General features: G+C 42.2%; 1 protein-coding gene across 2 annotated transcripts in view; it reads right to left on the bottom strand.

Moving 5' to 3' along the window:
* Adamts18 (ADAM metallopeptidase with thrombospondin type 1 motif 18) overlaps positions 1-22945 on the bottom strand; it is a 135133-nt gene that overhangs the window by 101263 nt on the left and 10925 nt on the right. The gene's annotated exons all lie outside the window — the stretch shown is intronic.

Below are 22945 nucleotides of genomic sequence, written 5' to 3'. Positions count from 1 at the left end.
TACCGGAAAGGCGGCAGTCAGGAGTCAGGTCACATGATGTCACTCCCTCCTCTGTTCAGAACTCTGAGCAAAACTTAGAGCTCTCCCCATGGTCCCCTTGGGACGTCATGAATTTCAGGACTGATCTGAACACACCCTCCTCCTTTGCCTGCATCTCCTAGAGCTCAGCCCTCACTGAATCTGCACAAGCTACCTGGCCTGGTCCTGAAACATGCCACATGGGATCCCCGGTGTGGGACTTCATCAGGTCTGCTCCTTCTGCCCGGAACACTTTCCACATGTGGCTCTCTGTCTCATTTCCTCCTGTTCTTGTGGCTTTCTCAGTGAGAACTTTCCTGAACTCCCAGTGTGAAATCCCACCTCTCCTGCCTGGCTGCTGAACTTTCCTCCGTAACACTGTGCCCAGTCAAACACTGTACATGCCTGCATTTACAGTCTGCTCTTCCCATTGCAGCACAAATGTTGGCCACTGCATCCCCAGGTCCTGGCCTGCAGTGGGCACTGTGACTACAGGTTGAGTGAATGAGCACCTCCATCCTGGCAGAATGTACATCCTAGGTGACAGAGCCTCCTGCGAAAGCACCAAGTACTAAAATTACACCCCTCTGGTACAATGAGAATGCATTTCATTTCTTATTCAATTGAATCAGGCATTAAATCAGAAGGCACAAACTCAACTATCAGATCCTATTATATGCTGTCTGGATGAGTGGCCTGGAAGAGAGAACTTTCAGACAGTATGAAGAGATCATTACCTCTCCAAGATCTAAAAAGTGTAGTTCTTAAAGGACGAAAAAGACCCAGAACCTGCAGGTAACAGCAAAGGGGTCATGTGATCTCAGTTTCCCCAAAGTCAGTTACATTTTAGGGACAGTCTTTAAAGCAGCTGAAAACCACAAGGGCTCTCAGTGACCATCTGGTCACCAAAGAGGTAAAAATGTATGTCACAGGGCAGGCTGTGACTTTTTTGAGGTCACAGAGTGGCCACACACTGCCTACAACCCATGTGCAGTCCTATTGAGTGTGTCCCCAGTCCTGTGCAGTCTCCACTGCATGGTGGGGCATGTAGAACCATTATCTCCTACATAGGGCAAGGCCTCAGCACAACAGGCTTCCTGCAGGTATGTGCTCCCCCGAAATGGGGAGCCAGGCAAGGTGGCGCTCTCGGGGCCCAGGCTGCTTGGACTGAGATTATAAACAGGCCGATGGACCGTGTTCTGAACCCTCTGCTACTGTGTAAGGTAGCTGCTCTGGTCTGAACATTTACAGTGTCCCCTCAAAATTCATATGATTAAAATCAAGGGGGTGGTCTTAGGAGGAAAGACCTTTTGGGAAGCGATTAGGTTATAAAGGTAGATGGAGGGATTAGTGTCTATATAAAAGAGGCCCCAGAAGCCACATTGGCCCTTTTGCCATATGAGGACACCACAAGAAGAAAGGTCTGCAACCCAGAAGAGGGTCTTCTCCTGAACCTGATCATGCCAGACCCTGACCTCTGACTTCCAATCTCCAGAACTGGGAGGCAGATCGGTGGTTTGGAAGTTACCCAGTCTACGGTGTTCTGTTACAGCCGTCCAACAGACTAAACCCCCAGCCAACCAAAACCCCTCCCCAGGCTGCGCTATTATAACCTAGAGGGCTCTAACGTGACTCTTGCTCCAGTTCCAATCCTTTTTCAAATATCCTTGACAAACACAGGCCGAGCACAGGGATCATTCCCGCCCCCTCCAGGGAGGATTCACGGAGCTCTGGTTTACACCATTTTCAGCTGACTAGGAAGCATCACGTGTCCTGGAGGGATTATTGCTGCCAAGCTGTTTGACTCAAGTTGACAGGGCTTCACATGATTGATAATGATTTTATTTGTTTTTCAAGACCATCAACTTCATTAGAAAGATCTGTCCAGCGGAATCCATTCAGCTTGATATCACTGCACATTAAAATACATCCTCAGCAGCCATTCAGTGGGGCCAGAGTGAGAGATAATGGTTCTACTGGCAAAGAATTTTTTTACTGGGCAAAAGGGGCCTATGATTGTAAGTAGGATTGTTTATAGACCGTTCACTGCTTTTTTCTGCAGAGCTGGTGGTCATAGGATAGGAAGGCGTTAGAGCCACTTTTAAATCCTGGATACTAGCTAGGTGATAATTTTGAGACAACTTAACCTCTGAGTGTCGGCAGTCTCAAAGATTTTTTAAAATAGCTTTATTTGGGGGCTGATGTGAGGATTAGATATTTGTCCAGTCCCTGGCACCAAGAAAAATGATAGTCATTAGTGTTATTGGAGAAGAAAGTTTCGGGAGAGAGAAAATATAACTTAGATGTCAAAAAATTGTGTCAAAAGAAATTGATCAGTATTTAGACATACTTTCATAACCAGAAAGGAACAGGGAACTGACCTATCAGAGAGTTAGCTAAGGCAATTTTAAATGGAGTTTATGAATAACAATGAAATAACTAACATTCCCTCTCAAGATTTGATCTTTCAAGGAAAATTTTCAAGACAGTTCCTGCCCTACTATAAAAGTAAAATCAGGAAATTCTTGGATTTTTGAAATTCTGGGATCTGAAAATAAAAATTGTAACTGACATAATTAACATAGAATCGCCATCTTCATTCTTCCTAAGGAGAGTCATTACAAACCCAAATCTATCATCTTTAGGACATTTTATCAGCCAAAGGTAAGACAGAACGTGTATATACCCACACACACACAAGCATCCTGATTTCTTCTTGTCTGCTTTTGACCATCGACTCATCAGGTTTGGAATGGTCCTTTAGCCTGTGCCTGTGTGAGATCCACAGGTGAACCAACCCAGCAGTCCTCACTCCAAGGCAGGCAGCAAAGCTATCAGACAGCACAACCGTCCACACATATCCGACACTCCCACAGAGCCGCCGCCACGTCTGCCTGGGCCCTCAACATGGAGAAAATCAAACAGGTGTGAAATGCATCTACCTGTGACTCCTGAGCATATGGATGCTCTCCCCTATCAGCAGGGCTTTACAACACTCATTTCTGGTCTGAGTTCATCTGAAGAAGGGCAGAGTGAGCCCCAGAAGAGAGAAATACCAAGGGTAGGCTGGGGAGATCTACCTCTGGGGAGATTCAACACGCATTTAGGTCTTCCTTCTGAATCAACCAGCACTTAGTAAATGTGATCTGCGATGGGGTTGGAAGGTGGTTAGGGAGTGTCTGTGGGGAGGCCAAAGTTCTCTGAAAGTCTAGTACGGCCCAGGAATGTGGCCCCAAGGACCCTGCTCCTCAGCTGCCCACTCAATGTGGCTGCATCCTGCTGGCTCAGGGCCGTTTCTTCCTCCTTCAGAGCATCTGCACAAGCCATTGTCTCCACCTTGAGGCACTTGTGAGGTCTCCTTTTTGCCTGATTAGGATGTCTTTCCACTACCTCGCGGCTGAATCACGTTTCTTTCAGAGTCGCCTCCTCGCTCCATGAATCACTCCTCCTTAGCACCATGCACCTTTCTTTTGAAGCCCATAGGACAGTTGCAATTGTTCATCTCCATGATTCTCTAACAGAACACCCACCCCGACCAGGTGGGAGGCTCTACATTCCAGAAGGGCAAGGATCATACCCTTTAAAAAGTCAATCACCTCTAGCACGCACCCAGGGCCCTGTGATGTGGAAGAGAAGTTTAAAAATAGAATAATGAAAAGGACAGAAAGCACCAGGAAACAGGATTCTGGAAAAAACCTGAACTGGAAAAGCATTTAAAAACCTGTTATAGAGAAAAGTGATGTAGGTGACTCCTGTGATTATTATTACCACTGTTACTACAAGGAGCTGTGGTGGTGATGGTACTTCCTCATGTTTATGAGGCTCTTGACCATGATGGGCTGGGCAGGGTGCCAAGCTGCTTAATCTCATTTAGTTCTCCTAAGAACACTCTAGGGTCGGGAGAATATCATTAATATTTTGTAGATGAGGAAACCGAGCCTCCCAGGCAAAAGTTAAGAAACATGCCCAAGACCACCCAGCTGGCACAAAAAAAGCTAAAATTTTCACTAGTCCTTGACTACCAAAACTTCTAGCATGGAATTATACTGATCTATGACTGTCTACAACCCTCAGTTCAAGTCTTATCTAAAATTAAAGAACATATGATCTGTAGACATTCCAACCAGGTAAATGAAGCTATTGCCACTTGACAGGGAGGGAAGCCAAGAGGTTAATCAACTTACTGGGTTTGCCATGAAGCGAAATTTGAAATATCAGCAGAAAAAAAAAAATCAATATGGCTTCAAACTGCCGTAAATTAAAACCAGATCGCAGCCCTTCTACAAAAATATGACTACACTTCAGCATAAAGTCATTTAAAAATAACTGTTTCCAGACGCCATATGGGTTATGAACCAGTTTCACATGATTAGTATAAATTCTGAAGGAAGTTGTTATCAGAACCACAAGGTTGAAAAAATCATTTTAGACCAAAACCGCAGGAAAATTTTGAAGGTAAAAAAATCTTAATCGAAAAACAAATGTTGAAGGTAAAACAATTGGTCAAAGAAAACCTGCAAAGAGGAAGTTCTAAGTTCCCGCACACGGGGGAAATCAAGATTCCAAGAATGCGAGCAAGAGTTGGGGGTTGGTTTATTTTGTAAACCCAAGTCGGGGACCAGGTGGACTCCAAAAACAGTATTGTTTTCAGAGTTGCATATGAAAGGACTTCCCAGCTTTGTTCACCGATGATGTGCCAATCCGCATTGCTTTTTAAAATACTCACGTTGTTCCAAATCTAACGTTATTATTTCTACATGTACAGTAAGGAAGAAAAATAGTTTTAGGATCTGATTTAGACATGGGAAAGAAGAAAAAAATCAACAGGGTGGAAAAAAGAGAGCTTTGTGTGTTTATTTACTCCTTTGCAAGTGAAATATATTCAAAAGTAGGAGAGATTCCTTATTTTTCCAATTCTCCTAGCTACAGATATAAGAGCATGTTAGACTTCCCAAATGCTGTGCTGACAGCGTGAATAGACCATGTTGACCTTTCCCTGTGACCATTACACCATTACGGTCGTCCTGCAGATGCTATGCTTCAATGATGAAGAGGGAGCTCTGCTTTTGACAAGCTGAATGTATTCATCTTGACTAGATATGAAGACCCAGAATAATATGGAGTCACTGGCATATCAACGTCAATCAACTCCAAGAACTGAATAGGTTTGTCCGCTTATGCACATAAAGCGTAAGAGGATTTATCTTAAAAAAAACAAAATGGAAAACACTAATATTTTAAGTTATGCTGTAAACCAGTAAGTGCCTATTCATATCCACACATAGCTTTAAAAAATGTTCAACAAGTTGCCCACCTCACACATGGGAAGATGTCACATAAGACCTAGATGTGTGCCTTGCTTGGAAACCTCAGAGAAGCTGGCAAGCCTGGGGTGCTAGGAGTCAGGCCGCAGTTTCCTTGTTTGCTAGAGGACTCTCTGTACCCACTTACGTGCATCAAGATTTCTTGATTTCCTTATAAAAACTACCTAGCCCAGAATTTGAATTTGGGACACCTGACATAAAGGATGACAAGGGTAAGAAACCAGGAGTATAAAGCCCCAAGAAGAGCAGGAACCCCAGGGTGGTAGGAATGCCAATCATATCGTGCAACAAGATGGAGGATTTCCAAGAGGCAGCAATTAAAACTGTCAATCACTTTAGAAAAAGTCAGAAAATCTAAAGGCTGAGAGCAAAGTGCAAGTTTCTCAATGCCAAGGGTATGATGACTTTAAAACCAACCATTTTAAGGCACTGATCAGGATGTTTTCTCAGTCTCTGCAGCCTTGACCTTTGGAAGCAGGTTAAGTCTCTGTGCCCGTCAGGGCATTGTGGGAAATTGAACAGCACCTCTGGCATCTATTACTAGACACCATACTCAGCCCAAGTTTCACCTAGAATCAAAGAAGGCTTCATCTCTAGATGTTCCAGTTGGGTAAAGAAAGCTGTTGCCACTTGACAACGAGGGAAGCCAGGAGATAGTGTAGTAGCAACGTCCCTTCCCAAAGTGATAGCCAAAAATGTCTCCAGACATTGCCAAATGTCCCCTGGCAATAATTGCTCATGGCTGAGAACCACTGCTGTAGATGCAAATGGGTTAAGAAGCAGAAATTCAAGACCTAAAGAGAGGGAGGATGGAAAATATGTACCCAGATGTCTGGGTTGGATGAGATAAAATAGACAGAGCTGCCACCTGCCCCTGGACTGACCACAAGCTTCACTCTGTTAGAAACAAGCTGGTCTCAAGCCGGTCAGATGCGTCAGCCTTGCAGACTTCACTGTTGTTAGTGTGAAACCATTTGCTGGTGGAAAGTGAGACCAGGACTGCTTTGGCCATGCTGGGAATCACGCAGCAGAGGTGGGGGGTGGTGTCGAGGATGAAGCTAACAGGGAGGAAAGCAGAAACCCCTTGAGATATAGAGATACCAAGTTCTGCTGCCATTGCGTAGCGCTTGACTTCCTGAGTCAGAAGCAGACACTCTGTTTGCTTTTACCTCTTGGGGGAAAAAAAGACCCAGGGAAGCTATACGAATTCTAAAGTCTCTATGGGGTTTGTTTTGCTAAAAGACCATCCAGTTAAGTGATGCCTGCTGTTTCTCTGAAAAGCCTCTGTCTGCTACTTGATGTCAGGTTCCTAGAAAGTTGGCTCATCTCCCTGGTCATTGGTCATTTTTATTTCAGTCATGAAATGGAGAATACAACTCCAGATACCTCCCAGGGCTGTCTTGGGCTATAAGTAGAATAAATGCCCAAGGACAAAGCACAGTCCTTGGGTCACACCATGAGCTCAGTGCACATCAGTAGGTAGCATTAAGGGTGCAACCTCGTCTCAATTACCACCACAGTGGCTGCTAATGCCAAGGATAATTACTATAGCAACTGTAACTGCAATGTCCCTAAGTAATTATCTCTGATACATATTAACTGCAGATAGCTTGGCTGTCTGCAATGTAGAATCTTGTATAGATCTATCTTTAAGAAGAGAATGTTTTATCTGCATGCCTGGCCAGGTATGTCTTCCTTTAAGCAAAAGGAATTTCTGGTACCAAAAAGCACATGACATAGCACTGGTTAGAATAAACCAATGCCCCATAGCCAGATCTCCCACATCAGCTAATAAGATTAAATGGAACCTCTGATCCTGCACAGCTGAAAACCTACCCAGTGGTTTAGGATCTCAGAGGTCTCTGTGGTGGCTTGCACACATGCCAGACAGACCCCCTCTGACTTCAGCCCCAGCTGGAATAGACAGGTCAGGGTGAGCTCAGCTTTGCCTCCTTGGACCTCAACCCACCTCAAGGCAGCCCTATGTATCTTTGTGTATCTTACAGGGGCCTTTGTCTACACCACAGGTTTTTGTCTACACTTAGCCTGCTGCTCACCACTGGAAAGAGTTAAGAGCCCAGGGGCAGGCCTTACTGGGTGGGGATGCCTTAAAATGAATCCTTCAGGGATGATTCCAGGAAGCACCGTGTTTAACTCTCAAGAGAGCATGACCAGATCAAGCCCATAAAGCTTCTAGAAAAATCTTCTAGAGACCACCTCGTACAGTTGTTTTTCTTCACTATCTCATTACCCTCGCCCTTTCACCACTGCTTCTTGGGATCAATTTCCAAATAAACTATCTGCACTCAAATCCCCATCTCAGGTTCTGCAATGGGAGAAGCCAAATTAAGACATAAGTCAAGGCATGATAATCCAAGACAAGATGCAGCATGCATGATGACTAGTACCAGATGCCATTTTCAGAATTTGACTTCAATCAGTCCATCATTCCTTGGAAGTAGGTGACATCATTGACCCTGCTTTAGTGATATGGAAAATGAAGCACAGGACTTTGAAGAAATTTGCCCAAGTCCCCACGGCCACCAAGTGATGGAAGCAAAATTTGAACCTGCTGTTGTCCCACAATTTTAGTCACTTTGCCATACTGCCCTTGTCTGAAGCCAGAATCCATAAGCTCTTAGTGATGGTGGATTTATGCATCCACTTCACTGGATGAAGGGGTGCCCAGATGGCTGATAAAACCTTATTTCAGGGTGTGATGGTGAGGGTGTTTCTGGACGAGATTAATATTCGAATCAGCAATGAATGAAGAAAGAAGATCCATACTCAGCTTTGTGGACTGGCCTTACCCAATCCATTGAGGGCCCAGATGGAAGACAAAGGCAGAGAAAGGGCAAATTTATTCTTTCTTTGCTTGAACTGGGACATCCATCTCTTCTGCCCTTGGATCCTGGAGCTCCAGGGTCTCTGACCTTCAGAACCAGGGACTTACACCTGTAGCCACCTCAGGATCTTAAGCTTTGATTTTTGAACTGAGAGTTACACCACAGCTCCCTTGGGTCTCGGGCCTTTAAAGTCAGACTGAATTGCATCATCAGCTCTCAAGGTTTTTCACTTTGCAGTTGCCATATTGACAGACTTCTTGACGTCCATAATCACATGACCCAATTCCCATAGTAAATTCCCTTCTTATTTACCTACCTATTCTTATCTACCTACCTAATCTATTTTATTGATTCTGTTTCTCTGGATAACACCAATGCCCTCTCTCTCCTTCTAGAACAGCGGCAAACACACAGGTATAGAACATTACCTATATAAGGAGATAATTTCTTAAATTTCCTGTTATGATACAAAATCTGACCCACCCACTCACATCCTGTGCAAAGATGGCACTGGCCTGAGCCCGTGTCCCTGCACCACTGATCCCCACAGTCCTCTCCTGAAGGCAGTCCCATGGCCAGCCATATCCACAGACTTGACCATCTCGAGAACACCCTTCCAAATAGTCAGGCCCTGCAAATCCCTGGTCACGGCCTGGAGCACTGAAGCATGGGAAGCAGGCAACAGGGCCCACTCTCAAATGCTGGCTGAGGTTTCTAAAGGAACTTTCAATGCTGAGAGCAAATTTGAACTCTCAGATTAAAGCAGAATATAAACCACTTTAAAAATCAACATTAAGTAGAGTGTTTGTGTGCTTTCCCTTCCCCCCAATACATAAACTCGCATTTGATCGACATGGATAGTTTATCTAAAAACAAACAAGAGAAAATATAATTTTGCAAAACAAAAAGAAATGCACCGCTGGATTAGCACTGTTGCCCCTCGCCCCCTCAAAAAATACAAAGCTTTAATATTCCAGTTCTGATTCTTACAAAATTATCCTAATTTTCTGCAGTCTTAGGGGTTGGCTGGCTCAAGACCAAGAACTTCAGCCATGGTTGAATGCCCTGAATTCTTTACCTCTGCATCCTGCTCCCTCATGGGAAATGGCCCACAATGTTGTAGAAGCACATTTATCAAACACACATGAAGAACTTAGAGGGCAATAGTCACATGGGGATACGTTATTAATGACTATTTTATCATTATTACCATAAATTACAACATATAATAGCTTCTATATGACTGCTTGTTATGTGCCAAATACTGTTTAAACATCTGTACATGCATTAACTCAATTTCATAGTCACATAACTACTAGATAGCTATTAACACTGCCATCTTTATAGTTAAGGTGACTGATGCACCAAGCTCAAGTAACTTGGCAACATTTTTTTCTTTTCTGTTTTTCTTTCTTTCTTTTATCCCTGCTTCTGTAGTGCTGGGGACCAAACCCAGGGCCTCCTTCCTACTAAGCAAGCAATTGACCACTGAGCAATAACCACAGCCCAAGTAAATAACTTACCCAAGCTAATACAAATGATCAATGGGAAAAAACAAAACATTTGTCATTAAGAGGATATTGACACCATTAAGAGATGGAGTCATAAATGTTAAGTTCAGATAGACTTGTTTTAATCCTGAGCTAGTTATTATGAATAATGGCAAGCATTGATAGAGCATGCTCCAAATCACCTCATAATGATAGTTGGAGGTAGGCAGAGTGAAGATTTAAACAACTCGCAACTCTATGAAGTAGCAGAGCCAGGGTTTGATTTTAAGATTGTCCACCCACAAAGTCTGTGCTCTCAATGCCATGTATCATACCCCTGTGTGATTCATGAGGCAGGAAAGAGGGATGACTGGGCTTTAGGGATGGATGTAGTTAAGATTCAATAGTCCTCTGACCTCTGGATGTCTGGGTCCCTTTACCTGAAACACACCTGCTGCCCTCTGAGCCAGGTCCTCTGAACACCCAAATGGCCATGTCTCGGCCAGCTTGTCCACTGGGGGAGACTGAGTTATTCATTCATTCAAAATACATGAGTACTTGAACACGCTCAGGGGTGGTGAGAAAAATTCGCCACAGTCTGGTACCACAGTCGCTAGAGTTTAGTGGGAGAGACAAACCATGGCCAAATAATCACATAATTAAGTGTAAGATGAGTACTTTGAAAGGCAGAGGCCTGATGCTATCACAGAAACCTGGACAAATCCCATCTGGGAAGAGAGTGGACGGGATGGGAGACTCTCCCAAGAGCGCCACCTCGGAGCAGAGATCCGAAGGACAGCTGGAGTTACATTTGGAGCAATTTCTTCAGAGTGCGACCTCTGAATATTTTCCAGACATTGGTTGTTGTAACCCAAAGCCCTGGCTCTTTACAGATGACCATGTCTCCTAGCAGGAGGAAGTGGAGGAGGAAGAAAATAGGAATGAATGAATCAAGGGTCTGAATGGACTTCTGTACTTCTGCTAAAACAATTACAAAATGCCATGAGGCACTAGAGGCCTGTGACCAAAGGGAAGGTGGAGCTTTTTAGGGCAAGGAAAAAAAATAGATTTAGGGGATAACTTCTCAGGGCCATGAAGAATGAGGTTTGGGAGGAAATGCACTTTAAGTCCATCATACTATGGCATCCTACAGACCCACGGCTTTTCCTGCAGGTTAATAGCAGAACTAATGACAGCAATATAATTAGGAGGAAAGAAGAAATAAAATCAGAAAACTCACTGTAAAGTGTGTGTGTCACTAAATGCCATTTGAAAGAACATGGAACCAAGAGTGAACACGACTTGACCCTCCAATCCATGGTAGATGAGGTCATTAGCAATGAGGGACCGTTTTGTGGGTTCTGTTTGTCTAATGGAAGGCTCTAACTTCTCAAAAGCCCACCAAGGTCATCTGTCCATCTATCTTCCTAATGAACTTCACAGTCCACTCTGATCCTCCGCATCAAATGCGACTGATTCTCTGCCAGGTTCTGAGGCTGCAAAGATGATTAGGATCAGTCTCTTTCCTCAAGGAGTCAGTTACCTGCCTAGTGGGGAGATGGCCAAGTAACTGGGGAACTGTTGTCCAGCAGAGTGACAAAGACAACCCCCCCTGAGAGCTCAAAGCAGAGCCCTTAACTCAACTGGGAGTATCAGAAGATTTTTTTTTTTTAATATAAAAGAGTGTTTGAATAGTGTCTTAATGAAAGAACAAGGCCAGAGACTCCGAGGGGGAAAAATGTTGTTAGCGCTGCTGCTAATTACCTTAGCCACTGGTGGGGAAAAAATTCAGAGTGATTTTAGGAAGATCAGCTCTGACTCAAAGTGACATTAAAATCCAGACAAAGGGAGTGTTTGTCTTGAAGCAGCATTTGGCCACCCTGTGCTGGGACTGGGAGAGAAAATCTGGCCTCCTCAGTGGCGTGTTGACAGCTAAGTGGATTCAAATTCATGTCCAGACAAGCAGCCCGTGTTCAAATGCGCCCAGAATTTTTCAATACTGAATGAAAAATCAAACTGAAACAATGGAATTTTTTTTTTTCTTTCAACATCCTGAGCACCTCCTCCATCCCGCTTGGCAGAAACCTGGGCTGCCCAGTCCAGAGTCCAGCAGAGCTCTGAGCTTAGTCATCAGTAGAGCAGATCTGCTGCGATGCTCTAAAAGAACAGACAGACTCTAGTGAGGCTTAGTTCTGCTTCACGTTGAGTAAATACTATTTAGGCAATGAATCCTTCCAGAGTGCTCCTAAGTACTACTTTTCACAAGGAAGGAAAAAGTAATGTAGCCAAAAGTTTCTTCTTCTGCCTCATATCTAATGACCTAATGGAGATCTTAAGTGATTAACCTCTTTTAATAATCTACCAGGGCTTCCATAACAAAGCACCACACACTGGGTGGCAAAAACAACATGAGCTTATTCTTGCACAGTTCTGGGGGCCACAAGTCCAAGATCACGGTGTTGTTTCACTGGGTTTCTTCCTGGCTTGCGGATGGCCACCTCCTCACCATATCCCCACGTGGTGGGAGAAATTGCTAGTGTTTCTCCCTCTCTCTACAATGAGAGTAGTCCTATCAGATCAAGGGCCCTCCCTTATAACCTTATTTAATTTGTCCTGCTGCTTCACAGGCCTCCCCTCCAAACACAGTCATGTTGTGTGTGTGTGTGTGTGTGTGTGTGCGTGCACACTGTGTGTGTGNGGGGGGGGGGGGGGGGGTAAAGGTGGGAACATATTCAGTCCCTTACACTTCTCCAATACTTAGTTTCTTCTATAAAATGATAATAATAAATGAACTTCTACAACGTGGATATAAGACTTTACTGGGGAAGTAAAGCACTTAGAATGTATTTTAAAAGTAAATACTTATCAATTGAAAGTCAATAATCTTAGGCCTTACAATTATCAAGAATACAAGTAACAATAAATGTTGGTGAGGATATGGGGAAAACGGTGCACTCATACATTGCTGGTGGGACTATAAATTGGTGCAACAACTCTGGAAAGCAGTATGGAGATTCCTCAGAAAACTGGGAATGGAACCACCATTTAAACCAGTTATCCCACTCCTTGGTCTATACCCAAAGGACTTAACATCAGCATACAGTAGTGATGTGGCCATAGCAATGTTTATAGCAGCTCAATTCACAATAGCTAAGCTATGGAACCAACCTAAGAGGCTTTCAACAGAGGAGTGGATAAAGAAAATGTGGTATATGATACACAATGGTATATTACTTAGCAATAAAAAGAATGAAATTATGAAATTTTCCAGTTAATGGATGGAACTGAAGAATATCATGCTAAGTGAAACAAGCCAATCCCCCCAAACCAAAGGCAGAATGTTCTCTCTGATATGTAGATACTTACACACAATAAGGGGGTGGGATTTGAGGGAAGAATGAAAGTACTTTGGATTAGACAAAGGGGAATGGAGGAAAGGTAGGGGGATGGGAATAGGAAAGACAGTAGAATGAAACAGACATAACTTTCCTATGATCATGTAGGAATCCACTACCAGTGTAACTCCACATCATGTACAACTACAAGAATGGGAAGTTATACTCCAGGTACGTATAATACATCAAAATACATTCTAGTGTCATGTATAACTAAAAAGAACAAATAAAAACATTTAAATATCTCAGGCCTTAGACCTAGAGAAACATTTTTTTTTTACTTACTAGCTGACAAGGGAATGAACTGTTCAACTACCTTTTTGCGTGCAACTCTTATTACTATACAACTCTTATGTTTAAAAATTGTCATTACATGTAAAATGATTACTGATTGCTCCTCTTTATCAAGATTTGTGTGATTGTCTCTCAGCTCCCTCAGAGTGCCAACCATGAAACAGGTATGCACCAGAAGTTTGTGTTGGCTGTTCCCATACTCCCAAATTTAATGCCCCCTCTTTTCCACAGTTTCTTTGGTAACTTAATAGCTAGATAATAAAAACATAAATTGAGATTCTCCTAGTCTAGTCCATACTTTCCACTGAATAACTAGATAAGCTTTATAAAAATTCCTCCCTCTAATAATATCTAGGAAGATATTAAATAACTAATAAGACATTCCAGATCAAAAGGGCCAAGATTCCAGAAGGAAGAGAACCAAGAGGGGGTGATCTGAGCCATCTACATCACTTCCTCTCAGGCATTCAATGATAAGGACTGAGGAGACTAAAGCAAAGCAGCTGAGTACAGAAAGAAGCCGATGCACAATTTTCTGCTGATTCAACAAAGTAGGAATACAGAAACACGTGTTTGGGGCTACTAAAATATCCAGGACTTCAAGGGCCAACACCCCACAGAGAAGAGAAGCATAAAGTAGTAAGTCCAACAACAGGAAACATTTATCATTTGAGGAATTTGCTACTTCCCAAAATAATACTGGTTCAGAGAAGTCAGGCAAAAAGTGACATCCCAATGTTTGGGGAAACTAACCCAAGATCTTAGCAGTTTCATAAAGAGATAAGAAGAAATGCAAGCTCACTAACCACCAAGGGGAAGAAAAGTGGTAATCACCCCAGGTCTTCATTTGGGATACCTGAAAGAGTACCTGCTAGGACTATGGGAAAACTGGAAATAGACCAGATTTACAAAGATTAAAAGTTCAGCCTCAAAATCGGTGATAGGATTAATTTGGTCTACTTAGTAGATTCTACACTGATAGAACTGCCTCTAGAAACTAAATGTTCATCTAGACTCTATACATTTTCCCACATGTAATGTTTATCATTTAATTAAAATCACAAGGCATAACAAGAAACAGCACCAAACCCAAAAGAAAACAAATTATAAAGAGATCCACAGGTGATACAAATAGTAGTGTTACTAGCCACAATTTTGGAAGTAATTATCATGTTCTAGAAAGTAAATAGCAAGTGGAAAAAAAAATCACTAGAAAACCAATATTAATTTTAAAAACAAAATTTCAGAATTGAAGTTATAGTCAATTAATGTATTTAACAAAAATACAGACACAGAAGAAGGGAGGATTATTGTTTTAGAAAACAGATCAGTAGAAAATGTGTATGATCCATATTATTTGAAAATATGTATGTAATAAATATGTAACTGGAGTCTCAGAAGAGGAGCTGAGACAATACAAGGCATATACCACATCTGAAAAGTAATTGTTCAAGAATTGAAACTTAAAATAACTTTCAACCATATATATCCAAGCTGCATTACAAATAATGAGAAGTTTAAGCAAAAACGGAAAAAGATCTAGACACATCATAACAATGTTGCTGCAAACCAAAGAGTTAAAAAGTCTTTAAAACATCCAGAAAAAAAATGTGAAGAAAAATGTAATTTATAGAATTTTACATTTACATAAAATATTAATACAGAATGCCAAAGATGAACTGGGAGATGTTAAAATAACATTATTTATCGAAAGAAACCATTCAAAGGCTGAAAAGGCAAGCGAGAGAAAATAAAATGCATTTATCCAAAAAGATTCCATATCCAGATAATCCAATAGAAAAATGGAAAAAAAAAACAGATATTTGACAAGAGGATATCCAATTTCCAATCAACATATAAACATATGAAAAAAAATTGGTCAACGTCAGTGAAACATAAAAACACAATATGATCGACTAAGTCCACTCCAGATTACTTAAAATAGAAAGAAAAAGATAAATATATCAAGTTTGGGCAATGAGGTGGAAGTTGAACTTACATTCAGCTTGTGAGAATGTAAATTGGTAGAACCACTTTGGAAAAACATTTGTCATTTTGTACTGACAACTGAATCTGTACACTTTATGATCCAGGAATTCAATTTCTAGATAAATAGACTCAACAGAAATGAGTACATCTTTGAACCATTAGAACTGCAAAAGGAATATTCACAACAGCATTAACCACAAACAACCCAAATGTCCATCAACAATATAATGGATAAATGCACTGTGGCTATTTGTGCAATAGGATACTTGACAGAAATGAGAACCAACACATTGTATTCAAATCAATATGGACAGATGTCACAAACAGGCATGGATCAAAAGAAGCCAGTCAAATAGGAGCATTCCATTGATTATGCTTATACAAAGTTCAAAAGCAGGCAAACCCATCATCAGTGGAAGAGACATGGTGCCGATTATGTTCATGGAGCGGGTAACTGAGAGAAGGCCTCAGGAGTGCCTCTGGGAAGCTGGTGGTCAGTGATATTCTGACCTGGTTACAGGAGGACAGTGGCCCCTTGGTAAAAGTGGAGCTGTGTATCACTGCCTGTGCACCTTTTTGTGCATATGCTATTTTGATCATTTTTAAAAGCAGAAACTGAAACATTCTTTTGAGAGAAGAGGTCTGTATGCAGGATTTCAGAAGCACCTTGTAAAATGAGTGGCACCTTTTAGTCAAACCCTTCAGACTAAAGCTGCACTGCCCAAAGCCCTGTCCTACCCAGACAGACCCTGAAGAAAGCAGAGATAAGAAAGTCAAAAGTAGCATTTAACAGGGGACTGGCTTATTCCACAGAGAGTAACAAAAAACTGTTCTCCTAAGCTGATGCAACAGGATAAACAGAATCACAGACATTCTGCCCTCAGTAGCTGACTCGACAGCCAAGGCTGACAGATTTACAATGGAGAACGGAATCCTCAGATAAAAACCCATGTGCTGTGTTTGGGGCTTGATGACCTACAGTATACACTGAAACCCTTAAATCAACAGGTCTGTGGCATTTACGGTGAAGCACTCTGAAGGGTGGCTTCATCAGACAAGCCTCGTCTTGAGTCTGAGCCCAGCTGAAAGGCATGCACTGGTTCCCGTGGCAGGAAAAGCGCCCCACTTCTGCTCAAATAATGGACCTCATTCTTGTGCTTTGGTGGAGGGGAGGGGGAGAACGAAGTGGCACAAATGTATAGAAATGTACATAGTCTTCAAGACAAACCAATGCTAGGAAACACTTACCCAATGACTCCTACACCTCTTGCTATTGCTATCGTCACAATAGCAGGATTGTTAGGATGTGTCTGGTTGGATCCAAGCAGTTCACACAATACCACTTTATATATCCATGAAATGTGATGCTTTATCACGGTGTCTCAAACCACTTGACCAAAGCCATGGATAAAAATATAGTATGCACCCACACAGGTCCATAAGGCAAAATTTCACAGATTGCATGAAACACCCCATCTAGATAATATACAATCTGATATTGTGTATTCCATTTATGCTCCTCTATTACTTATCCTTGCTCATGAATGTTGACCATGGCTTTGGCTTACAGCCCAATGATTGGGTGCAATGCAAATTTTGAAAAAATAAATTTTCTATAAAAAAAAACTTGTTTTAAATGGCTGAGGCAAGCTACTCTTTATTGTTTAACTGATTCTCAAAATCTTCTGTGCATTACGAATCTTCTAGGATGCTAAATGACAGTGCAGGTTCCAAAGTCCCAGTGCAGTGATTATGATTCCATAGGTGGAAACATAGGAATGTGAATCAAACAAGGCCTACCTAGGCAGGCACGCTGGGGATGAGAGTGTGACAGATGCAATCTCATCCCTTCATTTTCAGATGAGGAAACCAAGACCCAAAGAAGGGAAATGATTTGCTCACAGAAATGTGTGAGCAAGTGGTGTGAGAAATGTGTGAGCAAGTGGTGCTATATAAACCTTAAACTTGACATATCAAAGGAGGAAGAGTGACCAATAGTACCAGAGGTGCCCCTCCAGAGAAGAGAACCAAACCCAGGACTGAATATGGGTGGCTGGCAACACCTCCTTCTCTCAGCCAATTTGCAACAGAACATTCTGCACAATGAATCTTTCCAAATCCTTCCTTCTTATCAGCAAACCTCATGGTGCAGTATCACAGGGCAATATTCATATGCCAGGCTTTCAGATATTTCCTGTTTATCCAGCAGTTTTGCAAGACCATCATTTCAAACTGGCTCATTTGTTCCAGCTGAACCCCCTATTTTCCTGCCAAGTTGCCAATGAAGCGTGAATACCCACTGTCTACCCATTTGGGTGAGGAGCTGAAGGGAGCAATCATTCATTGTGACGGCTGACGCTCATCCAGCGCTTGGAACGTCTGGAATACAGCTGCCGTGGCCAGTCTCCACAGGGCATTTCTACCCACTGCCTCTCCTCCTGGGGTCCCCAGAAGAGCCATAGCACTGGCCCCCTTGTATCCATTCTTGATCTCTGCTCAACTGTTAGGTCATGACTGAGATCAGCTCAACCGGAAGGAGCACAATGGATCAGTCCCTCACTAGGGCCCTTCTTCAGGCCACTAGACTACACTGTTCCTGAGTGTCACCTGGTGGGATACATATGTGGTGAGCTGGAATTTTTACATTTAAAATATTTGATTCCATGAATACATCATTACTGTGAGGTCCATTCCCTCATGACACCAGCCATCTAGTAAAGGAGACAGATTCACTCAAATAAACACATCACTAAAGACACAACCACAGCATGTTACGAAAAGAGATGCCAAGTCGACTTGGCTAAAGAACAGTAAAAAGACCCTATGACAGTTCATTTTATGTCAACTTGATGGGGTCACAGGGTACCCAGACACTTAAGCATTATTCTAGGTGTATCCATAAAAGTGTTTCTGGATGAAATTAACATTTCAATTGGTGGACCCAGTAAAGCAGATGGCCCTTCCCAATGTGGGTGGGCTCCACCCAGTCAGCAAAGGTCTGAGTAACAGAGAATTCGCTCTGTCTTTGAGCTGGTACCTCTGCCATTGCCTGCCTTCTGACTCAGACTAGAATTTACACCATAGGTCCTCCTGGGTCCAAGCTTGCCAGCAACAGATTACAGAACTTCTCGGTCTCTAAAGAGCATGAGCCAATTCTTTATAATAAATCTCTTTACACGCACACATATGAAATGAAGCAATTGGTTCAGTCTCTGGACAATCACGGGCCCTTTCATGATCAACCTACCAGCAAGAATAGAAAGAAAAGGCATATATGGAAGGCAGCTGCTACCATTTCCCTCCACTGAGAATGATTTCAGAAAAATAAAAGCTACCTACTCCTCATTTCAAAAATTTTGAAGAAAAACTCTTGGGAGTGGGGGGATGGGCAGTGCTAAGGAAGCCAGGATTCAATAAGGAGACATAATAATAGCACCAAAGTGTCTGACTCCCTGCTTAGAAAAATGCCACAAGGGGCATTGGGGTGATATATGAAGAAGACCTTCCATGGGACTGATTCCTCCAGTTTCTGGTAGAAGCTGCCTGCTTCAATGAGAATTGCTTCCAGCAAACAAGATCTGCTCAAACAGCCATCGGAGCAGAAATACGAGAAAACTGAACTTTCTGATACATTAAATGGGATGCCACATCAGATACAATATACTTTTGAATGTCCTCTGCTCTGGATTATTCTTGTCACTGAACCTCTCTAATAGAGAGAGAAATTGATAATAGTGTGAACTTAGCTTTTAATTACCGAACCGGAGATCTTTTAAAACTGTATATTGCTTTGCTTCCTAAATGTTATTTGGCATAACGGGGAAGGTTATTGTGAAAACAAAGTATAAAGCCGAGAATCAGTAAGAAGGTTTCCAAAAGGAGAAAAAGTTAATTGAACTAGCAAGTCTGGGCCAAATATAAAAGAAAATACACACACGAATTCTGAAATTTTTCAAAATATATTCTCAGTTATCTTCAAGGGAAATACTTAATTCAGCATCCTTAAGTCTGATTCTTCATCGACGCGTACAATTTCCCATGTAATTGGCGCCTCCAGACCAGAATGCCAACCTGTCCACACCAGAGTATTCAATAGAAAATGGCACAGGCTCTGGAAGTGCTGACGGGAAGAAAAGCAATTTCAGCAAACTAGTCAGTAAAAGGGGTCCCTCTTCTGCCTGTTGGGTGTCTCTGAACTCATTAGTGAACTTCCAGGTAGGAGATGCTACTCTCTCCAAAGCAGCAGCCAGTACTGGGCTCTTGACCCAAGGCTGGTCTGAACCCAACATGATGAGTCTTTGAAGACCCATGCGAAAAACAGAAGTGAAGTATCTCATTGATCATTTTTGCCTTGATTATATTTTTAACATATTGGGTTAAATAAGATTAAAAAAAATACCAACCTAAATTCCAACCATTTCTTTTCCCTTTTTCTTTTTCTTTTTCCCGGTGGCTACCAGAGAGTTTAAACTTAGATATCTTGGTTTGCATACCAGTTCCACTGAACACTGGGCAAAAGGGATGTGGAGTCCTACGCATAGGACTTTATTTGTATTTGATGAAAAGAAAAAAATATGAAGGGGAGAAATCCCTTCTGTTGTCATTACTTAAAAATAAAAATCTAGGGCTGGGGTTGTGGCTCAGTGGTAGAATGCTTGCCTCACACGCCAAGACCCTGGGTTTGATCCTCAGCACCACATAAAACTAAATAAGTGAAATAAAGGTGTTGTGCCCAACTACAACTAAAAAATAAAAACAAAAATTCATTGCACGCAAAATTAGAACCATTAAAACAAACAAAGACACAAATGAACTTCACATGCATGTTGTACAATGTAATCCACTGATAAGCATTCTTGGTTTACAATATTACCGCACATGTCATCATTCAAACAAATCAAAGAAACCAATTAGAAGTGGTTAGAGTGAGAAGTCATACTCTAAGCCAGCCGTGAAGCCCGTCTCCCACCAACTGCTCACTGCCGGGCATACAACGTGCTCACTCGTATTTACTGCTTTTGAGCCATCTGCAGTTATTGTTGGCAGACATCACAAGAAAAACTGACAAAGGAGTGAATCAACAGAATAGATAATGTAGCCAAGATGCGCTGTTAGGAACACACATCCACAATGCCAGATGCCATAATACTCTGTGCGACAGGCATTGCACCCAATAAAGGTGGGTCCTTGACATGCGTAGGGAGACGGCTCACTACACTGGCCTGTCAGCCACTCTGCTGCTTTCTGTTTCCCTCCTTCCTCTATGAAACAAACGACTCTTTGCAGAAAGTGTCCATAGCTTGTTCACTCCTATTGCAGTTTAGAAACCCAAAGTACTTTAATTCCAGGCACAGCTAGACATCAGGACTGTGATGACCCTATTCTCAGCTGGCAAGATAGTCACCAGCAACTCTGGCTCATGTCTCCTCTCTTTGTTACCCTCAGGTGTCCCAGAATTTGACCTCGTTGGCTCCGATCCTATTACATGTTTATCTCTAAACAAATCGCTATAGACAAGGATAGCTGGCCTTCTGACTGGTTACTGTAGAAAGCGTGTCACCTGCACCCAGATCCCATGGATATGAGGTTGAGATAGAGACAGGGTAGGTCCCCATGGACTGGGAAAATGATGAGTCACCACTGCCATTTCTGAGTTCCTGACATCCCACATAAAAGAAAATCAATTTATCCTTTTTCTCAGTGAATGAATGAGAAATATCAAGTCCAGGATGGAGTCCAATTTAGAAATGACTTCTTTCTAACTTTCACACATTCACGTAAGAAATGTTTATTGAATGTCTTTTATCTGCCAAGAACTATTAGTGACTAAAAGGACAGCAGAGACAAAGCCCAGACCCTCAGTGAGCTGATATTTAAGAGGGGAAGGCAGGACATGCAAAACAATACACAGATCTGGTATGGAGTGATAAATAAATAAATAGCATAAAGAAAAATAAAGCCAGGGAGGGGAATGGGGATGGGGGGGGGGCAATGCAGGGAACTTCTGCAACTATGACATCCTCGTGGAGAACTGAAGGAGGCCAAGAAGGAATCCTGGGGAAGAGCATTTGAAGCTCAGTTAGTGAGGCAGAGGCATCTGGGGGTTGAAAGACAATGGAGGCCCAAAGAGCTGAGTGGAGTGTGCAGTGATGCGAGGAGATGGGAGGTGAGGTCGAAGACGCCAGATCACAGTGGGCCTTCCTCAGGGCCATAAGAAATATGTCTGGATGTAAATCCAATAGTGGGTGGAGATGAGGAAAGTGAAATAATCAAGCCACAGGGTTCCTGCAGCAGGAACCCAGGTGGGAGGTCACAACATGTTCCTCAGCAGTGATGTTAATTTTGCATTGTCCTTACAGTTCATGTTCATGACCTCGTTATTCCCTACCTTCACATTGCAATACTGTAGAATTTAGGAAGATCATTTTTATATGCTCATATTCTATCATAGGAGTAAGACACATAAAAGGCTAGAAATAAATGTGTTGGTTTAGAAGGGTCCAGGGTAGCGGGGTAGATGGATGGGATAGAGAAAGAAATAGAGAGAAAAGAAAGGGGAGGAAATGTCATCTGGTTCTTGACAGCTAGGAATGCAAGTCCCAAAGTGACTTTGGCTTTGTTTACCTACTTTATAAAGAGACAGTAATTGATAAAGGCATGAATTGGCATGCACATACTTTACATAGAGAGATATGAAAAATTGTGCTCTATATGTGTAATAAGAATTGTAATGCATTCCACTGCTGTCATGTATTTAAAAAAATAAAATCAATAAAAGATTAAAAAAGAGAGAGACAGTAATTGAGAGGCTATTTCAAATTATGTAAGTACGACGGAACTACTGTTAACAAATGAATCCTTTGAAGAAAGGGATGAGATAGATTAAATGAGGTCGGCTGGTAAGTCTGTGCCTATGGGAGAATTAGATTCCATGTCCTGCATTCCCATTAAAACAGAGTTTCTTTGCTTCCCCAAGCACCATGGCTATTTGAAAAGCAATGTGTAAATAACCCAACCACATGCAGTAGAGAGAAAAGTCTAGCACACCTTTACAATGTACTTAGGCAAGAGACACACCCAGGAAAATGATCATTGCTTAATTCATTCCAAGAAATAGCCATTTCCCCATCCTTATAGATCAAGAGAATACACAGACTATTTCACTTAGGTCTCAGGTGAACTGCAAACCTAGAAATAGAAACCACATTTCTAATCTACATCCATAGGGTTAGATCCCTTTCCTCTAAGACTGCAGGAGTAAATGTTATTATAGGTATATCTGTTTCCTCAGTGATCCAATTATCATCAGTAGTCTGGGTTGGCACGCTATGAAATTCAAAATCAAATACACAGTTTTGATGGATGCCCAGGTGGTTTTTCTGCTGCCCCAATCTACCCCCAGCCCCTAAGTTGCCATTCATGCAGCCTCAGCCTCTTAGTTCCTCAAAGAAAGGTGTGGTAGAGTTGAGTAACCCTCATCCAAAAATCCAAACTGCTCTGTAATCTGAAACTTTTCAAGCACTGATGGGATACTCAAAAAAGTTTTAGACTTTGGAGACCAGACTATTTGGGTTAGGGATGTTCAACCA

Source organism: Marmota marmota, unplaced genomic scaffold (genome assembly GCF_001458135.2).
Source record: "Marmota marmota marmota unplaced genomic scaffold, marMar, whole genome shotgun sequence".
Classification (NCBI taxonomy): Eukaryota; Metazoa; Chordata; class Mammalia; order Rodentia; family Sciuridae; genus Marmota; species Marmota marmota.
The sequence above is the reverse complement of the archived record's forward strand: the minus strand, read 5'-3'. Positions and strand labels throughout refer to the sequence as shown.